Source organism: Rhododendron vialii, chromosome 3a, assembly GCF_030253575.1.
Source record: "Rhododendron vialii isolate Sample 1 chromosome 3a, ASM3025357v1".
Classification (NCBI taxonomy): domain Eukaryota; kingdom Viridiplantae; phylum Streptophyta; class Magnoliopsida; order Ericales; family Ericaceae; genus Rhododendron; species Rhododendron vialii.
Genome location: NC_080559.1, coordinates 13,259,324 through 13,276,237, shown reverse-complemented (window position 1 = coordinate 13,276,237; position 16,914 = coordinate 13,259,324). Strand labels below are relative to the sequence as shown.

The 16,914-nt window shown below is 42.7% G+C and overlaps 1 pseudogene; it reads left to right on the top strand.

Moving 5' to 3' along the window:
- The first annotated feature begins 10,060 nt into the window (after nucleotides 1-10,060).
- LOC131318930 (serine/threonine-protein kinase D6PKL2-like) lies at nucleotides 10,061-14,562 on the top strand (annotated as a pseudogene).
- Nucleotides 14,563-16,914: the final 2,352 nt, after the last annotated feature.

Sequence of the window (16,914 nt, the reverse complement as noted above, 5' to 3'; positions counted from 1 at the left end):
GTGCATTCGAGCCTTTAGGGGAAGATGGCCAAGTGCTGGGGCTCCATTGCCCCCACATATGGGGCTATCCACGTATGCTCTTGATTTTCCTCTTTTACAATTCTTCATTTACTGCTTTCTCGTAGCTTTTCGCATGGACTAAATTTGGTTTTTCAATTTGAATTTTGCAGCTGAAAACGTTAATCATCGTCCCAGACGTACACCAAGCAACATCCGAACAGAGGACATTAACAAAGTTCTGAAATATAAAGGCGTGCCTGGTACCCGAACAGCTGGTCGGGGTCGTGACGCTGACGTACTTCTGGGATACGATCCTGCATACAGAGGTGTCATCGACAGGAGGCTCGCTCATCCTAGCACCAGCGCTGCCTTTACATCGACTGCTCCTCAGCCTAGGAGCACAAGAGCTAACGCAGGAGTAACTGTAGCTGGTCAATTGGGTGAAATCCCTATTTCCGAAGGTGTTCCATTACCTCGAGTTAGAGTTCGAAGATCCAGACAGGTCATTCCTCTTCAACCCGAACAGCCAGTATTGAATCTTGACACCAGTCAATCATCCTCTTCAGGTTATTCTCAATTTTCTCCTAACTCAAGCACCATGACACGTCAGCCTTTAAACCTCAGCTCCCTCCTCACCGTCTCTTCTCGGGGACGGGGATCTGGTCGGGTAGCTTCCACAGGGAACGCCCCCCCTGCACCCCGTCGCAACAGAGGAGGTTCGAACCGCTCCACTTCATCTCGTGAAGTGGAGACTACCATAGAGGCCAGTGATGCTCACAGAGACAAACGGCCTAGATCAGAAGACCCTACTGGTACTGCGTCTCAAGCAGATACCGAAACACATCACCCCGTTTCACCAACTACCCAAGTACTTCCTCAAACATGGACTCCTCTATTCACTAGAGGAGACCGTCCCGTTCACGTCGGGGACAGTGCTAGTTCGTCTGAAACAGCACTTGCTCTGGCCCAAGGATTGTTACTCCCTGTTGACTTACAGAAAGAGTCTTCGTCTCCCCCTGATCGGCTTGTGTCCACTGGTCTCGTCAGTGGAATCAAGGTAATAGAAACTTCTCTTCTTTAAAGCTTCATCTTTATAAGTTTTAAGAAAAAAGTTACTCACGTTCTGGTATTTGCTATAGTTTATCCAAAAAATGGTCGTACTGGGCCAAAAATTCCAGGAAGCTGAAGCCGAGAGGATCAGGCTTTTAAATGACAACACCAGGTTGATCCGAACAGTCACGAGATTAGAGAGAGAGAGAGATAAAGCTAAAGCTGATTTGTCTGAGACAAAGGGCAAGCTTGTGACCACGGAGGAGAGTCTGCATCAAGTTTTGGCCGAGATGGACAGTACCAAAAAGGCATCCTTTGAAGATGGTTATCAGAAGGGCTTCGACGCCACAACATCAAGTTACGTCGAGCAGATGCCTGATATTCAAGATCAAATCTGGGTTGCCTGCTGGGAGGCGTGCCTTACAAAGGCAGGAGTTGCTGAGGACTCTCCCCTATGGGTTGAGAATGATCTACCAAGTCGCCAAGTTGCAGCTCAAGCAGATGATGTTGATCAACAGATTGACAATTTTGCAGATGTTGATGAAGAAATACAAGTTGAATCACAAAATGACGTGCAACCATCTGTTCAGGAAATGACCACTGAGATAGTTATCCCAGAGGTTCAAACTGCTGCTGCTGTTGCTGAGGCTGCCGTCCCTCCTGAGGTTCAGAACCTAGATTAAGATAAATCATCCGGCTGGTCTTGCATGACCATAGCCTTCTTTACCCTGCGTGGTAGCAGTACTATCAATACTTTATTTTAAAACAGGTATTCGGCCCTTCGTGGCATAACTTTTTTTTGCTCGGCTTCCATGTTTGCTGCATCTGTTCGTATGCAATTTCAATCTAAGTATTTCATACTGTTTAAGCATCGTTTATGTGCATAAGTATTCGTACTTTAAGCAAATCCTACAAACATGCTTATTTTGTATTGAGTCTAAGTTTCACGTACTTAAAAACATTTGTTTCCCAGTGTCTCGTACTGTTTTAAGTTTAGTACTTTACAAGTGTATTCATACTTGTTAAGTATCACGTACTCACACAAAATCGCCTAAGTATCACGTATTTAGAACATCACACAAGTGTTTCGTACTTGTGTTTAAGTTTCACGTACTTAATGTTTTGAAAATCTTACAAGTGTTTCATACTTGAAAATTTTACAAGTATACTTGTGTCTCAGTTTCACGTACTGAACTAAATGTGGCTTTCATTTAAGTCAAGCCAATATAGGTTCTCAAGTATCACGTACTTAAAACACCATATAAGTATCTCGTACTTTGAACGTCCATACAAGTATTTCGTACTTGTATTTGTTAAAAGAAAACACACAAGTATTTTCATACTTGCTAAGTATCACGTACTTTAAGAAAATACATACAAGTGTGTTCATACTTGTATTCAAATGTATACCCAGGTTTCACATACTTGGGATTCTATACAAGTGTTTCGTACTTTAAGTGCCACGTACTTAAAAATGTATAAAACTTTTAAGTTTCACATACTCAAAAGGTATACCCTGCTCCCCAATACGAATAAGGAGAACCAAACTCGTAGTTCGTATTTAAATACCACAACAGTTATTCGAAAGAAGTGATTTTATTCATAATCTGTAAAACGCAAGAGGGCGTTACTCGTACCCTTGTTTTAAAAAATAATCAAAACTAGAACAAAGGAATTATATTCGTAATTCCCACACAATCACGTAGTGTAAATCCAAAACAGGATTTAATACTTCTAAACAAAGAACTTTCGTAAATTATGAACATTCCAAGGCCTTGGAATTGGATCACCATCCAAATCTGCCAATCGATAGGCTCCTATGCCTATAATCTCAGTTACTCTATATGGGCCCTCCCAGTTGGCCCCCAGCTTGCCTTCGTTAGCCACCTTGGTGTTGCCGAGCACTTTTCGTAGCACAAGGTCCCCAACACCAAATTCTCGAGGGTGAACATGCTTGTTGTAGCTTTTCATCAGCTGTTCTTGGTAAGAAGCAAGATGTACCAAGGCTTTTTCTCTCCTCTCCTCGGCAAGGTCAAGCTCGATTTGAAGGGCCCTGTCATTGCCTCCACTCTCAACCAAAGCTGTCCTGTTGGTCGGCAAACCCACTTCCAGAGGTATAACAGCCTCTGTTCCAAATGCCAACGAATAGGGGGTCTCTCCCGTAGACCTCCTAGGCGTTGTTCGGTGAGCCCACAAAACTAACGGTAACTCATCAGGCCATTTTCCCTTTGCTTTGTCCAACCTCTTCTTTATCCCATCTAGGATAGTTTTATTGGATGCCTCTGCTTGCCCATTACTCTGAGGGTAGGCTGGGGTGGAATAAAAATTTCTTATTCCATATTGGGCACAAAAAGTCTTGAATTTCTTCTGAAATTGGGATCCATTGTCTGTAATCAATGAATAAGGAACCCCAAAACGAGTGATGATGCTTTTCCACACGAACCTTTCTATCATAGACTCAGTGATTTTGGCCAGTGGTTCTGCCTCAATCCACTTTGTAAAATAGTCAGTTGCAACAAGCAGGAATTTTCGATTCCCAGTTGCTTTGTGCAATGGACCCACGATATCCATCCCCCATTGAGCAAAAGGCCAGGGACTTGTTAATGGCACCAGATCTTCGGCGGGTGTTCGAATCATTGGTGAGAACTTTTGACATTTCTCACAAATCTTTACATACACCTTTGCATCTTCTTGCATGTGTGGCCACCAGTAGCCTTGAGTAATTGCTCGGTGGGCAATAGATCTGCCTCCAGCATGGCTCCCACATGTTCCCTCGTGGATTTCATGAAGGAACTTCTGTACCATCTCAGGATGTACGCATAGCAAATAGGGACCCGTAAAGGATTTCCTATACAACTTACCCTCTGGGGACAGCCAAAACCTAGCAGATTTGACTCTTATCTTGTGGGCCTCCTTTTTATCAGAAGGGAGTATCTCGTCTCGTAAGAACTCCATTATTGGGTCCATCCAACTTGGTCCTTGGTTCACGTCCAAGACCAAGTCTACACTCCTCCCAATGCTCGGCTCATTGAGGTATTCTACTGCCACCCTTCTTTTAAACTCTGTTGGTACTGCTGCAGCCAACCAAGCTAAAGAGTCTGCATGAGCATTCTGTCCAGAACTTATTTGCTCAATATATACCCTCTCGAAGGTATCAAGCAAGTCTTTTGCTGCCTGCACGTAGGCTACCATCTTTTCATTCCGAGTCTCGTACTCTCCGGACAGTTGATTCACAACAAGCTGGGAATCACAATACACCCTGACCCGTTCTGCTTTAAGGGTCTTCGCACTTCTTAACCCAGCCAAGAGTGCTTCATATTCAGCCACATTATTCGATGCACTGAATCCAAGCCGAACAGAGAGTTCAATGAGAACTCCTTGAGGAGGAAAGAGGACAACTCCAATTCCAGAACCAGTATTGCACGCTGATCCATCAACGAATAACTTCCATTCTTTGGGATCCTGTTCGGCTACGGGTTGATCCTTCAAGGATGATGTCTTAGCTGCCTGTTCCTTTCTCGTAGGAGGCAAAGGAGCAACAGTGGGGGAAAACTCTGCCACAAAATCAGCCAATACCTGGCCTTTAATTGCTGTACGTGGCTGATACTCGAGATCATACTGACTTAACTCTACGGACCATGTCGAGATCCGTCCCGAGAAATCTGCCTTTCGAAGCAGTGATTTTAATGGATACTCAGTATAAACCACAACCTTATGGCTTTGGAAGTAGTGTGGCAATTTCCTGGTTGCTGTCCTAAGTGCCAGGACAAGTTTTTCTAAAGGCAGATATCTCGTCTCTGCATTCAACAACGTCTTGCTAACATAATAGATGGGGATTTGTTCGATCCCCAAGTCTTTCAACAAGACTGCACTTACTGCGTGCTCGGAAACAGCTAAATACAGAATTAAGGACTCACCTGGCTGTGGAGTTGACAATAATGGGGGTTCGGCCAAGTACTTTTTCAGGTCTTGGAAGGCCTGCTCACATTCAGCTCTCCATTCAAATCCCTCCCTCTTTTTCAGTAACTGAAAAAAGGGTCTGCACTTGTCACTTGACCTGCTGATGAATCTGTTCAATGCTGCTGCCATTCCTGTCAGCCTCTGGACTTCCTTGGTAGTTTTGGGACTCTGTAATCTCTGCAAAGCATCAATTTGTTCGGGATTTGCCTCTATCCCCCTTATGGTTACCAAATGGCCCAAGAACTTTCCTGAACCAACTCCGAACGCACACTTCGAGGCGTTGAGTTTCAACTTGTATTTCCTCAAAATGTCAAAGACTTCTCTTAAATCAGTGATATGCCCTCCTTTTTCTCGACTTTTCACCACCATATCGTCAATGTAAACTTCTAAAGTTTTCCCAATGAGATTTTTGAACATGATGGTTGCAAGTCTTTGGTATGTAGCCCCAGCATTCTTCAGTCCAAACGGCATGACACTGTAGCAGTATAATCCTCGAGGTGTGATGAAGGAAGTCTTCTCTTGATCAGGTTCAAACATAGCAATCTGATGATATCCTCGATATGCATCGAGAAAACTCATTCGCTCGTAACCAGAGGTTGCATCAACCAACTGGTCAATCCTGGGCAAAGGAAAACTATCCTTAGGACACGCTTTGTTTAGGTCTGTGAAGTCCACACAGACACGCCACTTTCCATTCTTCTTCTTTACTACAACAGTGTTGGATAACCACTCGGGGTAATAGACTTCTCGTATTGCTTTGGCTTCCAACAAACGATCTACCTCCTCAATCACTGCATCTACATGCTGCACGGCTGCCCTTCGTTTCTTCTGAATGATCGGCTTGTGCTGTGGGTCGATGTTTAGATGGTGACAGATCACATCTGCATCCACCCCAGGCATTTCCTCAGGCACCCATGCAAAAACATCAATATGCTCTTTCAAGAATTTTACCGATTCGGCCTTTTCATCTATTGGTAGTGATTCCCCAACCAAAAAATATCTTTCAGGATCAATCTCGTTGATCTGAATCTTCTCCAAGCCCTCTACCACTTTTTCAGCCGGGCTTCTTCCAACATCTTCGATGGTTGGTTGATCTGGTACTTCCAGTGTATGAATATGGTGGACTTTTGGGGCTGTTTTGATGATGGAAATTAAGCATTGTTGCGCCACCTTCTGGTTGCCTTTAAGAACTTCAATCCCATTTGATCCTGGAAATTTCACCATCTGGTGATAAGTCGAGGAGACTGCTCTCATTTTGTGCAACCACGTCCTCCCTATAATCGCGTTATAGGAAGATGGGACATCGACTACCAAAAAGTCTGTTCTTAATACTACTGACCCAGCCCGAACAGGTAGAGTCAGTCTTCCCAGGGGCCAAACTGCTCCTGCACCGAACCCAATTAGAGGTGTTGTTGATTGTTCCAAGTCCGATTGGGCCAGGCCCAGCTTCTTGAATGCATCGTAGTACAACACCTCTGTACAGCTCCCCGAATCCACTAGAATTCTTTCGATGTCGTATTCCCCAACTCGTAAGGTCACGACCAATGCATCATTGTGGGGTATTTGGACCTCCGCCAAATCATCGTCACTGAATGCCATGCTTTCGTTGCATGCATTAGTCTCTCGCCCTCTCTTGTTTCCCAACCGCATCACGTGCTGATCATGCTTGACCTGTCTTTGCAACAGCCTCACCTCACTCCTCGTATAAGGTGCAACCAACCCATGTATCATATGGATCACGCCTTTAGGGTGTTGCTCGTAACCCAGTTCCATGGCCTTCCCTTTCTCTTTAGGGTCCTCCTGGATAAACTCTTTGAGATAGCCCCGAGAGACCAAATCATCAAGGTGCCTCTTGTATACCTCACAATCCTCGGTCATATGGCCCCAATCTTTGTGATAACTGCAGTGCTGATTCGTAGCACGTTTTGCATCTTTGTCTCCACCTAGACTTGGGGGCCACTTAAAATAAGGCTGATTCTTTATTCGATAAAGAATCCTGTATATTGGCTCTTTCCAAACCGTAGTGATAGAAAAAAAAGACTTAGGGTCAGGAGCTTGCTTGTCCTTGTATGCCTCCTTCTTAGCCTGCCCGTACTCCCTTCTGTCTTTGTAAGACTTAGGTTTAGGCTTATCCACCTTTTTGGCAGGTGCCTTTGGCTGTTCAGCAATTATTCTGCCGTCCTCACGGAGTATATCATCCTCCATTCTGGCATGTTGTTCTATCCGTTCCATCAATTTAGCCAGGGTGGCTACCGGATGTTTATTCAATGAACGGCGCAGCTCTCCCCGAACAGGTAAACCAGTTTTGAATGTTGCAATTGCGTACTCCTCACTACAACTTTCAATCTCGTTAAAAGTCTCCCAGTACTTCTTTGCATAATCCCTGATCTGTTCGTTCTCCTCCTGCTTCATGGTGGAAAGACTTTCAAAAGTCTTCGGGGCTTTTCTGCTTGTCAAGAACCGAGCAGTGAATTCCTCTGCCAACTGCCTCCATCCTCGTATGGATCGTGGGGCCAGTTTATGAAACCAGGACAAAGCCACTTTGCCAAGACTAGAGGGAAACATCTTGCACAAGATGGAATCATCCCCCTCATGCATAAACATGGCCTGTTGATAATGCTGTATGTGAGCCACGGGATCCGTATTTGTCTCGTAAAGTACGAACGCCCCGTGCTTCACTCTGCTCGGCAACCTTGCTTCTTGTAGCCTCTTAGTAAAGGGAGAGGCTGCAATATTACTCAGGGCCTTACGTGCTGCTTCTCGTGCAGTCACTGTCCCATCCTCTTGCTCCTTTGACCTGTGGGCCGAAGCCTTGACCCAATCAGCATTAGGTCTCTCGTACCTGTCTCGATGATGCTTTCTCGTGTCCTCTTCCTCGGGGGTAGAACTCCGGTCTCTGCTCCTCCTTTTTCGTGAAGAAGTCTTTCTCTCCGGTGTTCGGCTTCTACTTGTTCTTCCCCTTTTTCGTGGAGAAGCTTCGTGACGCCCTCTAACAGGACTTCTGCTCCTTCTTCCTCGTGAAGGATCTTTTCTGTATTGTACCATAGCATACCTACTGCCTCTAGAATTTCCTCGAGACAGGCCAGAATCCTCCGGATGCTCCCTAATTCTCTCCAATTCTCTGATCTCATGCTCTCGTTTTTTAATCAGACGAGCATACTCCTCGACTTCTTGTCTCTTCCTATCAAGAACGTCGTCACTATGGTGCACACTCCTGGAGTGCGCGATTGATTCATCCCTTTGATGGGATTTACTCCTTCTCGTGGATCTTGAAGCCGTCTCTCCATCTCCTCTATTTTTGGAGTTATGATGCACGGTAAGGGGGCGGTCCTTACTCGTGTTCCTTCTGTGCCCACCCTGGGGCTTTCTCGGAGCCCCGGGTGGTGATTTGTCCCTTCCCTCGTCTAACACATCTTTTGGCTCATGCGGTGTTACTGGAGTTACTTCCACCATGGTCGTATTTCAAAAGGGAATTCTTTCGTTTCCCACAGACGGCGCCAATTGTAGGGGGATGAAAACAATTGGTACTTCGAATCAACTGGATCGCAACGGCTTATTCGTGCCTCTTCACCGGAACCCTAGCTCGACGTCTGAACCCTAATCTGCAAAATAGACAGGGGGTGAGTGCACCTTTGCCTCTCGTGGCAAAGGCCCTCCGATGCTTTTGTTAGTATCACGTACTAGAAAACTCAGCCCTAATTATCAGTAGGAAAGCAATAATAATGCAATATTGCGTACCTTTCACCTCTAGGTTTTCCTCATATTTATAGATTTATGGATGCTTGCTGTCCAAGCATCCTTATTGCCATAGGATTCCTAACTCGTATAGGAAACCCAGGATATCAAGGAGTCTCGTTTCCTTTATCAGTTTATGGAAAAGAGTCCTTTTAGGATTCTTTTCCATTAAGAGCCGAACATCCCATACTTGTTGGGTATCTTTCTCAGATCCTATATTCTTGGGATCTTTATCCCTATATGGGACATGACTATTCTGGAATCTTCCAGAGTATTCCCTCTGCTCCTACTCTCGATTGGAGCTCTACCTTTGTTCGGCCGTCTCATGGCCGAACAGACGGCTTGGACCAACTACCTCATATGTAACTGGTCCTTGAGCCCGTACAACCTTTCTGGACCATTGACTTCTCATGTCACTGGTCCATATTGCCGAACACTTGTTTAACATGATGACTGTCCTGTCTATATTCAAACTATGGTCCCACGTACCATTTATTTGGATATTGATTGCATTGCTTTCAACCCGTGATCACTCGTATCACGTGCTAGGTTCTTTACATCATCTGTTCGGCTGTATCATAACCGAACAGTCTATTTATAGCCATGACTTCTCATATCACTGTTCACCGAACTGCTCGGCGATAAGTCTGGTCGTATTTACCACGTGTTCCTAAACATCACGTGTTTGGCAACTAAATGTATCTGCTCGGGAATACCTCCCTACACCTTCTTATAAAGTGGCTACATATAACAAATTCGTAGTTGCAAATAGCCTGGCCCTTAAATAATAATGCCTTCAATTTTTGACAAAATATTCAAAGCGAGGAATAGAATTTGGACCTTGTTTTTTTATAGTCCAAACTCAATTGGAGGAAACAATCGCATCTTGTTGGTCAATCTTGACAATGGCCAATGATCTAGATTTGTTAATGACTCTTACCAATAAAGTTCACTGTTAATAGTCTTTTAACAAATTTAAATCATTGAACTTTTGGATGATTAGATGATTAGTCTCTGCCGTCCAAATTATAAAACTGAAGAGAAAATATTTTCTAAGGATTATCCAGTAGTTAAAGAAATCCATCTAGATATTGGACCGTTAACCGAGCCCACGTATCTGCCAGCAGCAAAACGCTACCACATTTGCAAGCTCAACAGGATATCCCTACAAAATCTCTTTCCCCCAACTCTCTCTCTCTCTCCAAAGAAAAGTTCCCACATAACTCAAAACTTTCTCCTAATCTCCACTTTAAATTGCGGTGTCAAAAAACGCAACGGTATTGATATCGATAGTATTGACCGACATGTAGGTAGATAACGGTATCGGAGATCCAAAATCTCGCGCCATAACTCCATATACGATACGTAGTGGCTTTTATTGAAAATCCTACCGCCACCGCCATGCAACCGTGCGTAGATGACGTGGTCGATGAACTCGATGCCCTAAGCTTCAAGTCCACCGTCACCACTGCCAGCGGCGGCTCCGAGACAACCAATTGGGCCGCCTCTGCCAGCTTGGCACTAACATCCACCAAGCCCCACATGAAATCCGGCGACCCATGTTGGAACGCCATCCGCCGCGCCCGGGCTGCCGACCCGACCCTCGGCGGGCTGAGGGTAATCCGGCAGCTCGGGAGCGGGGACATCGGGAGCGTGTATCTGGTGGAGCTAAAGTGTGCCAGAGGATGCATTTTCACGGCGAAAGTGGTGGATAAGAAAGATCTAGAGGGGAGGGACAAGGAGAGAAGAGCGAGGACAGAGAGGGGAATACTGGAATTGTTGGACCATCCATTTTTGCCTACGCTTTACGCCACACTGGACTCACCCAGGTGGTGTTGCATGTTGACGGAGTTTTTTTGGCGGAGACCTCCACATTCTCCGGGAACGACAGCCAGAGAAAAGGTTTGATGCCGCCGCTGTCCGGTATGGCCTCTCTCTCTCTAGAACAGTGCCATGATATGTGTACTCTAATTGATCGACTCCGTAAAAAACCGTGATATTTTGGTGTATTTCCTTTGGATTTTTCATTCACATCAACTTAAAAAATCTAAATTAGTAGTTCCTAAATTTAGTGGAAATAAATTTATAACTTTTATGAAAGATTTTTTATTTTTTTTCCAAAAAGCGACACGAATTTTTGTAGTAATTGTTATTATGAACAGAAGGAGTAATAATGCATGTATACGTGAAGAAATGTGTTCTAGGAACATTGCTTGATGAGGAGCAAGGTTTTAAATATGCCCGTTCATAGTGTATTGGCTTACTTGACGGTTTTTGGGTCTTTGATGCCGTTACACTTACACCTCGTAGGCTGAGAGATGGTAAATCGCAAGCGTATCAGCCGGTTTTTTTTTATTTTAATTCATGGTCGGTAATTCATTCCTTTCTTATTCACAACAGATTCTGAATCGTTAAAGGGTGTTTAATTTTACCATCCGTTCTAGTTTAATTTGGGCTTTTATGGGTTCATCTTGGGTCCAAAAGAAAGATCGGAACAATTGATCATTTTATAGAGCTCTCAAGCATATCATCAACGTAACAAAATTAGTTTGATCGAACATCAAATTCTGCTAGAATAGAACAGATTTGTGCTGAAAGTTTAAGTTTGAAAAATATATATATATCGTTTTTTTTTGGTTGCACAAATTTGTTTTGTTCATGAAGCTATCGATATTCAATCAAGTTGATTTCTCATGAGAATAATGTATTTGATGAGTTCTATAAAATGAACGATTCCGGTTATAGTAGTGGGCTCATGCTGATCTCACAAAGCCCAAACTCTACCAGACGGATGGTAAGGAAACCAAACAGGACCTTGGCCCTCCAATTGGCAATTCTCTGTTCAGTTTTTTGAATTGATATTTTCACTAATTAATGGGTATTTCCCACTCGATTTATTTCATGCCAGAAATTGAGGTGATTTATTTCTCTGTTCGGTTTTTTTTTTTTGAATTTTTGGACGGCTCGGATCGGCCGTCCGGTGGCCGGAGACGGCCCGGCACGGCCGCCGGTATGATTTCCCTCCCGGCGTCCATTGGTACCTATATAAATTCTTCCAAAATAAGTAGAACCCTTCTTATTTTCCAGAACAACCCTTCTTATTCAACAAAAAATAAGTTCTTAACTTGTTTCTGGAACCCAGCCTAAATAACATCGACCTTGAGTTCACTACATTTATTTAAAATTTTGTAACATTTTTCGTAAAGTTACAGCATATTTATGCGAGTTTTTATCATAATACAAATAATTTTAATGTAAAATATCATAAATGCTTCTTTGTACTCCCTTCGTCTTTAAATAAGTATCCGACATGCAAACCTAGGCCTTACGAAAGATGCATTTTACGTTAGAAAATTTGATTTTTTTTCTACAATCTAAAAGAACTCATTGCTATCTATTGATTTGTAAAAAAAATAAATTTTTTAACGTAACAAATGCATCTTTTTAAAAGTATTAGTTTGCGCGCCGAACACTTATTTAGGACGAAGGAAGTATTTCGTTTTTTTTGTTTTTTTTGTATTTTCGGGACCAATGTGTTTTTTTGTAGTACTAGTTTGTTTATGGCTACGAACATATGAGAAATTTTTGGGTGGCAATATCCGTCGGTGATTCCAACAGTCCAAAACACCCAAACGTGTTTTGGACGGTTTCCCTCTCTCCTCTCACCCCGCCACTCTCTCTTCTTTTTCTCTCTTTAAAATCCGAACCGTCCTACGTTTGGACAGTTGAGATCGCCGACGAGATACAACGTGTGTGGTACCCGCCCTGCACACAAAAATTTATCATGAATAATACTTACGATTGTCTTTCCAGCCAAAAGAAAGAGCGGATTCAAGACGTCTGTGTAAATTTCTCACAGACCAGTACTAACAAACGTATAATTGGTTAGTATTAATTTGCAGGTTCTATGCATCAGAAGTGGTGGTTGCCCTAGAATACCTCCACATGCTGGGGATAGTCTACCGCGATCTCAAGCCCGAAAACATACTCGTGAGAGCAGATGGTCACATCATGTTGACCGATTTCGACCTCTGCCTAAGTTCAACGGATCCGGGGACCTGACATGCAGAGTCTGCCAAGCAGCCTGCCAAGCGCTCAAAACGATGTCGTTTTGGACAAAAAAAGAGGCACCACTCAAACTTGCAAAACGACGTCGTTTTGCTCCAACCTCGCTGCCAACTGCCAAGGGGCTGGATCTGTTTGGACCATGCAAAGGGGCTGCTTTTGTTTGGTTGGCATGTTATTTATTTTTTATTTTTGTGGAGCCCATTACAGATCCTACAAAAATGATTCAAACCACAAGTTAATTTTAAAATATTTTATTTATAGATTTTTGAAAAAAATTAGCTCAATCTGATATCGGTAAGGGCTGTTTCGGATTTCGCAGGGCGCCCTATGAAATCTGAAACACCCTTACAAATATCATATTGCACTAATTTTTTTTACGAACCCACCAAAAAATAATTTAAGATAACTTGCAATTTGAATCATCTTTATAGGATCTGTAATGAGCCCCAAAAAGTAACACTTGAAAGAAATATTTTAAGATAACTTGCAATTTGAACCATCTTTATTGCATTTCCAGATTACACTTGAAACGAACTTCGCATTTCCGGATTGCATCGCTTTTAACACTTAAAACTTTCACATTTGTAACGCAACAAAAACGTGAAATTTACTTCATGCTTATACTTCCCTTCCCTATTCCATTTCTAATCCCAACAGAAACTTGTAATAAATATAATTAAGCACCAACAAACGGAAAGTCATCCTGAAATGGTTAAACCCAGCAAAAAAATAAATGGTCGATGCAGCAGTCGATGCAATTAGGCGCGAATGGGAAACATGTTTGAGTTTTCCCTTTCCTTAATGTGGAGCAAAACGGCGTCGTTTTGCAAGTTTGAGTGGTGCCTCTTTTTTTTGCCCAAAACGACATTGTTTTGGGCGCTTGGCAGGCTGCTTGGCAGGCTGTGCTTGTTAGGGTCCCGGATCCAAGTTCAACATCAATGGCCCAGATTGTCTCCGATCATCAGCACAAGCAAATCCCGCGCTTGTCAAGCGATCGTGGTTCGATCGATCCTTCCTCTGCCAATTCAGATTGCATGCCGCCCAGTTGCATCGCCCCTGCTGTCTCATGGTTCCGTCAGAAAAACAAGCGCCACCGGAGCCGGCCGGGTCCTCGTGGGAGCCAGCAGCTTGCCATAGTGGCGAAGCCGATGGACGACCGGTCGATGTCGTTCGTGGGAACCTACGAGTATTTAGCACCGGAGATCATACTCGGGGAGGGGCATGGTAGCGCAGTGGATTGGTGGACCTTGGGGATATTCATTTTTTGAATTCTTCTATGGCGTGACCCCGTTTAAGGGTACGGACCACAAGCATACCCTAGCAAACATTGTGCCTCGAGCACTCGAATTCCCTAAGAAGCCAGCCTTGGCTGAACCAGCCAAGGACTTGATCACGCGGCTGTTGATCAAGGACCCCAAGAAACGGATGGGGTCCATAATGGGAGCTACTGCGATCAAGCGCCATCCGTTCTTCGATGGGGTCAATTGGGCACTTTTGAGAGGTGTGATGCCGCCGTTCCTTCCACAGCCGATGGCTTATCAAAAATCTGTTGCCGGAGATGATTTTTCCGATGCTTCAATTGAGTACTACTAGCTATATATATAGTTGCAACTAAGTTTACATGGCCAAGATGTAATAAAATGTGTGACACTTTAATAATTCATGCATACATATGAGAGGTCAAGTATTTTTTTCCCAATGTAATAGGTACTGAAATAAAAGTTATGTAGTGTTGGAAATAATTTTAATGTATTGTCAAAATAATTAACTAATCACTGAGAAATTGATTTCCATTTATTTACAATTTTTCATAGTGTTGTGTTTTTTCATTTGACACCCTTTCACCGTTGCGTTCCTTATGAGAACATGTCCCTTCCCTTGGTGCCTATTAGACTATTATGAATAGTCACCAATTGATTTATAAATATTGTGCCCCTTATTCATTCTTGGGGATTTGAAAACTCGTATTTACATATTTTCATGGAGTCAGAGCCTTCTCATTTGAGAGAGTACAAACACAAGTTTGATTTACCAGGCCCATCAATTGTTGTGTTGCTTCTGTGAGAGCAGTCAATCAAGTAGTGCTAGAAGACATATTTCCTTGCAACCATAAGCATTTTAGTGGGGACGAATCCGTCTTAAATACAGAGTGCAAGACTCGCATTGATCACCGATTTGGTTTCATCAATTTTGAGGTTCTGAGTTCTAATTTTACCGTGTTACAATATTATTGATTATACATCTTTGAACATATAGTTATTGAGTATATCACCTATTAGCATCACTCTGCAGCTGCCTAATAATCCAGTTTGTCGATCAGGAAATAAAAATAACGAAACTACTCCAATTAAAGCTAGATTTGGCTGGTAATTAATCCGCACAACGCGTACGGTTTGGTTCTCCGATCCGAATGCATGCTGGCCTCGGCTGATTCAGTTCTCAGCTTCCAAAGGAGTTACATGCAATCACAAATAATTAAGGGCCCAATAATTAATACTGCTATTAGCACCGTTTTGCGATGGATTTGACGTCGTTGACCGATCAGATGGATAACTTCATTTCCATCGTCTCCACCAGGGATCGAGGCAAGAGGGGGTCTAGTGGCAGTGGCCGTCACGATAAAAAATTTAAAAAAAGTAATTATTATATGTAAAAAATAAACAAATAAAATACCAGCTTATATAGACATGTCACCGCTAGATTTTTTCATTATTTTTTGCTATATATTAGTCCTTAATCTTCTAAAAAAAATTCACAAAAAGGAGACCCAAAAAAATATTCCAAAACTAGATTCTATCATCGATACTTTTAACGACATGAAAGAGCATCGGACACAATTCAAGATACCTCACTTTAATAGAGAGACTAAATTAAAGTTCGACTTGTGATCTATATGCAAATGACAAATATCATTTACTATAGTTTTTTATTATGATATTCATATTGTAATGGATCTTTTTATTTATTTAGGATACATTCTGCTATGATAAATCTTGACTTCATCTCTGGTCTCCACTTCAATTTCCAGTCAAAATAATAGGGGTGGCAAATTGAACCCAGACCCATTAACAAACCCAGATCCATCAACTAGAAAATAGACCCAACCCAACCCATTTATTAGTTGGGTAAGAATGGGTTCAAACCCAACTAACCCATTATTAATTGGGTCATAATTGGGCATTAATTGGGTCAACTTAAATGACCCAATGAGCAATGAAAGTAACCCACCAAATTCCATCTCTTAATTGGTCCCAAATTCCATCTCTCTCTCTCCCTTCCCCTGCCCCCCCCCCCCCCCCCCCCCCCCCTCTCTCTCTTTCCCCCCGCACCCCTCTCTCTCTCTCTCTCCCCCCTGCCCACCCCCCCCCCCCCCCCCCCCCCCCCCCTCTCTCTCTTTCCCTCCCCCCAGGAGCATGGCCTTCTCCCTCTTTTATTCAATTGTTTTGTGCTACATCACACGGGTCCAAAAATATTTTGAATGGTCAAAATTGAAAACACATCTCATCCATTAATTGCGCCAATGGACCCGTGAAATTGTGCTCCGCCGTGAATAAATTTCTCTCATGGTAGTCCCTCAAAGAGTTTGGATTAAAAAATTGACTTATTTTTTTGTCCTTATTCAATTTTTTTTTGCATTTTTTTTGTTTTGTGTCATATTTTTGTGACTTATTAATTTGTTTTGATGAGAGGAATCAGAAAAGTAAAAAAATTTGATCGAAACTTATAACTTTTTGAATAAAGACAAAAAAAAATCAATAAGACAAAAAAAATTACTTATTCTAGTCTTTTTGAAAAAATTTATGAGTTTCGATCATAATTTTTTTTTACTTTTCTAATTTTTCGATCATAATTTTTAGTTTATATATAATTGGGTTAATGGGCGGGTCGGGTTTGCTTTAAAATAAATGGGTCGGATTGGGTATGGGTAATTAGACTCATAGTTAACGGGTCTAAATGGGTCAATGACCCATTAAAGACCCAACCCACTAACAATTTACCCAATTTGACCCAAACCCGTCCGTTTGCCACCCTTACAAAATAATAATGTTATTAAGGGGTAGATACAGTACTTACAGGCTTACAGCCCATTACGCAGAGCTA